The sequence below is a fragment of the Eucalyptus grandis genome, chromosome 6, assembly GCF_016545825.1.
Source record: "Eucalyptus grandis isolate ANBG69807.140 chromosome 6, ASM1654582v1, whole genome shotgun sequence".
In the NCBI taxonomy this organism is placed as follows: domain Eukaryota; kingdom Viridiplantae; phylum Streptophyta; class Magnoliopsida; order Myrtales; family Myrtaceae; genus Eucalyptus; species Eucalyptus grandis.
In genome coordinates, this window is record NC_052617.1 from 36002644 (window position 1) to 36007561 (window position 4918).

The 4918-nt window shown below is 40.8% G+C and overlaps 1 pseudogene; it reads right to left on the bottom strand.

Annotated features, from left to right (window-relative positions):
- Positions 1-1309: 1309 nt before the first annotated feature.
- LOC120294443 lies at positions 1310-2411 on the bottom strand (annotated as a pseudogene).
- Positions 2412-4918: the final 2507 nt, after the last annotated feature.

The following is a 4918-nucleotide window of genomic DNA, read 5'->3' on the forward strand; positions in this document are numbered from 1 at the left end:
GGCTTCCGAAGCCGGACGATCGGCGCCGCCGACCGAAGCCTGTTTGGAGACGAGGCTCGCAGGAGAAGAGGCGGTGTTCGAAGGGAGCAAGAAATAGAAAAGGAACACGATTTTGTTCTTTTTTTCTCCTCAAATGTGTTTCAGAAATAAGAAACACAAATTTTGTGTTTCTTATTTCTGTTTCTTTTTTGTTCCTGAGAACAAAAGAACAAAAAAACAGAAAAAAGTGTTTAAAAACAAAAAAAAAAGAAGTGCAAACAAACAGAGCCTTAAAGGTCGGCTGGCGTTGATGCCATTTACCATATATGGAATTTCTTTGGTTTTCGTTGAAGACATGATTAAGTTCATTAATATCTGTTAAATGATATCAGTATCAGTCTTTCTATAAAGAAGAGTATAAAAAACTCCATCATCAAAGTAAAAGCAGATTAGTACAAATTTGGAAATCTTGCAAATTTTGTGATGATGTGATAATCATTGTTGGTATACCATATAATGCAATGAGCTGGTTCAACGAGGGTAGGGAGTGGTCACCAAGATTAAAAGGCTTGACCAAGGAGCGGCTTCTGGGATGATGAAGGTAGGAATGAGCTGAATTGTGCGATTATGGGATATAATATATATTATTTGGAATTAAATAACGGATGCGCTTTTTGACGTAATGGCAAACTTTGCTTTGGAACTCCAAATTTAAGTGAGTCCAAATTAGAGCACTATTAGAATAAGTGACCTCCTAGAAAGTGCCTACCTGTACGCCAAATGATACAACCGCGAGGCTCAATATGGAATGGGCGAAAGCCGATAATACCTTGAGTGAGTTAATTTAGAAATGTCACATGTAGTTAGTCCGAAGCCTGAACAACTTGATAAATAATTTAATTTTCAACAAAATGAAAGGCATTAAGTACAAGAGATTGTGAAAGTGTGGATAAAGACCACCAAATTTTTTGTAGAACCGTCCTTGAAGTTTAACAAAAATGTTGCTTATCTCAATGGTCATGTTATACATTCATAGAATATCAATTTACATGATAATGGAAGAGTAACATTGCCAAGAACCATTTCTATGTGAGTTCTATGAGAGATGGCACTGATCTTCCAAGTTCAAAGTGTGCTTACAAACAGCCTTCAAAAAGCATTTGATCTACTAAATAGAAATTCTTTTATCATTCTTGCTAGTTACTATGATTGTCCTAGTGAAATCTGCCTAACCAATCTCTCCACTTTCACCACAACTCTAAGAAAAACATATTCTAACTAAAGAAAGGCATAACAATTACCTCAAGAAGTTTTGTCATACATTACTACTTTACCAAGTGTTTCTGCTTTCCTCTATATTCTGTAGTATTCTCTCCTCAAGGCTCCCATTGGAATGCGACGTCATCTCTTCCCAGTGTTGCGACAGTGGTTGTGTTGGAGAATACAAGATGGGCTTTGGCGGCATTTGTAGTGATTCAAAGCTTCCTTCCAACATTTCTATCACCTTCCCAATTGGAGGTCGATCAGATGGACTAGTTTGAATGCACCACAAACTCACAATAATCATCGTCCTCGCTAGCACCTTCTCCTCCACTGTCACATTCATCGGCAATTTTAGATCTTTGCCAAGCTCTAAGTTTCTATAAATCCATTCAGGAAAGTACATTTCACTATTGTTGGAAACTTCCATGGGTGCATTTTTGAAGCCTATCATTTCAAGAACTAACATTCCATAACTATAAACATCAGATTTGTGAGAAACTCTCCCCAAATTTCGGAAAACAACTTCTGGTGCAATAAACCCAACAGTTCCTCTCATGCCAAGAGTTGATAAAGCACTCTCTCGCCCATGACAAAGTTTAGCAAGGCCAAAATCTGAAATCTTGGGGGTAAAATCTCGATCAAGCAAGATGTTCTGAGGTTTTATATCGAAGTGCAAGATTCTAGTATTGCAACCTTGGTGCAGATAGTCTAGCCCACGAGCAACGCCAATTGCAATTTGATTTAGTATCTTCCATTCCAAGGAACTACTCATATTTAAAGCTGTTGTAGAATATATGAAATGATCCAATGAACCATTTGGCATGTAATCGAATACTAGAGCTCTTCTCTTCCCTTCATAACAAAAACCTAAAAGAGTGATTACATTAACATGAGAAGTTCTACTAATGCTCACCACTTCATTGATAAATTCTTCTGGGCTACTTTTCAACTCCGTGAGAATTTTCACTGCCACAAGATTACCATCTCTATTCTGCCCTTTATACACTGCACCAAATCCTCCTTGGACCAAGTTTCTCTGAAAATGAGCTGGTCATTTTTTTCAAATCAACATATCGGTATCTTCTTGGAACAAGAGATCCATGGATTTTCATCAATTTCTCAACATCACAATCTCTCACTCTTAAAGAGTAGAACTTTCCATGAGAAGATTCCAGTTTTAATCTTGAGGATGAAAATGATGGCAATGACGGATATTAAAATGCCAATAGCAAGAGCTCCAGCTGTCCATTTCAATTCACTTAAAAGATATCAGCCATTTACCCAAGCAAGAGATACAAATCCAATGATATCAAAGAGATGTTTACCTGCCGAAATATGTTCACTTCGTTTGCTGGATCCTGGAAAAGAAAAATCTATTATTTCCCAGGTTGACTACAGTTACAAGAATTTGATGCAAATTATGTCTTAAGAAATTTGGTGAAACTCTTTTAGTGCTTCAGAAAGAACTTAATCACGTCGTTTACCTTAACGAATGGGCCTTTAAATAAACAAAATGGACCTAGGTCCAAGAGACCCAATTCCCATCTCTTACCTCATGAAGCTGCATCATAAGCCCAACAAACTAACTTCTTTCAGCCTATAAATTTATGTTGCAGCTTGTTTAGCAAGGAAATGAAGAAGAAAGGAGAGGGAAACAAGAAAGGAAAGACAGAAAAGAGAAGCGAACCACATCAGAGACAGAGACAGAGACAGAGAGTTTCAGTTCCAGCTCAACGGGACAATGTGGACACATTGGATTTACACCGTTTACGAAGCGCTTTGTAAGAATTCGAAGGATTAATTTATCTAATTGAACAAAATTTCTTGTTTAAGCCGTAATTTAGGATTAGTTCTGATTTTAGGTTACTGGATTGATTCTAGACATTATTGAAATGTAAAATCATGTTGTAAAGAAACTTTGGGTGTCCTGGAAGTATTAAATCTTATAAAAGTCGATTTTGGATTACGATATGGTCAGGATGATATTCTTAAATCTTTGCACACTGTTGGAACCAGATTGAAAAAACTACATTTGGTGCTGGTTTTCGCCCATCTCTGACCATCTTTTAGGCCGGGGCGAGTGGGCATTATAAGTTTGTCAAGTAAGGCCCCGTTTGGCAACACTCCAAACAGTGACTAATTCTGATTTTTGTTCCCGTAATCGCCTTGGGACGAGAATCGCGTTTGGTAAAAATTTTGTTCCCGGGAACAAATTTGTTCCTTAATCAGTTTTGGAGTAGATTTGAGAATAAAAAAAAAATTGATTCTACGTCCGAGAATCAAAAAAAGAATCAACACAATAAAACTCTTCTTTCCTTCCGCCATCACGCGACCGTCGCCCGCCGCCGTCCGCCGCCGTCCGCCGCACCACCACCGCCGGTCGCCGGCCGCCCGCCGCCGATCGCCGGCCGCCGGTCTGGCGAGCTCGCCGGAGGCTCGCCAGCCCACCGGCGAGCTCGCCGGGGGTTGGGCAAGGCCCGCCCGCCACCGGCCGAGCTCGCCTAGCTCGACGGTGACTGTGGGCCTCACGGGCCGGGCGAGGCCCGCCTGCTTACCGGCGAGGCGAGGCCCGCAGATCCGGGCGAGGCCGAGGCTCGCCGGGCTAGGCGAGGCTTGCCTAGCCACCGGCCGGGCTCGCTAGCTCGACGGTGGCCAGCGGCCTCGCCGGGGCGAGCCCGCCGGCCGGGCGAGGCCCGCCTCGTCCACCGGCGACGCCGCCCGCCGATCTGGCAAGGCCGAGCCTCGGCGGGCCGGGCGAGCGTCGCCAGAGCCGGGCGAGGCTGCGGCGACGCCGGCCGACGAGGGGCGCCCGCCGAGGGCCGGCGACGCCCGGTGAGGTCGCTGCGCGATCCGGCGACCGGCCACAAGAAGAAAAGAAAAATATGAGAAAAAGGAAAAAATGAAAAGAAAAAATGAAAAAAGAAAAGGAAAAAAAGGTAAAAAAAAAAGTAGAAAAATTATTTAAAAATAAAAAATAATTTGGAACAATCAATGGACACGTTATCAAACGCAATTCTATTCCGTAATCAAAATTTTAGACAGTTACCAAACACGTTCTTTTACTCGAATCGCTTCCTGAACGTAATAAAAATAATCATTTCTTGTCGAATCGCCCCTGAACAGATCGTTGCCAAACGCACCCTAAACTTTCAAATAACAAGAAACAGACGTTGGAAGAGCTCAAACGCCCATTTAAGCTTTTTCAACAGTGGTTGTTTTAGTTTGGGCTAGCTTTCCGTTGATGCGTCAAAGTTGTTTTGTTATCAAATAAGCTTAGTTCAGTTAGTCTTAGTTAACTTAGTTATATGCTGGATTTGATACTTGTTTCTCACTCGATTATTATGATTTCGAGTTTTTCTGCTCAAGGTAACTTTCGTTGTTTGATTTTGCATTTTCAGGTAAATGGTGCTTTTCTCTTCTATGATTCGGAAACTCATCTCTTGAAGATTATAGGAAATGGATATGTTATAATTTATAAAATCATATAGTACAGTATTTATTAAAAAAGAAGGAGAATAAGTTCACTAGAAATCCTATAATTTATAACAAAAATGTGATTGAGTAATAAAACTTTCAAGAAGTATAATCAAGTTTTTAAACTTGTCAAATTAGTAAATTAAAGTCCTTCAATTAACTCCATCCAACTTAGGCAAACAAAAATAATTGACATGGCTTT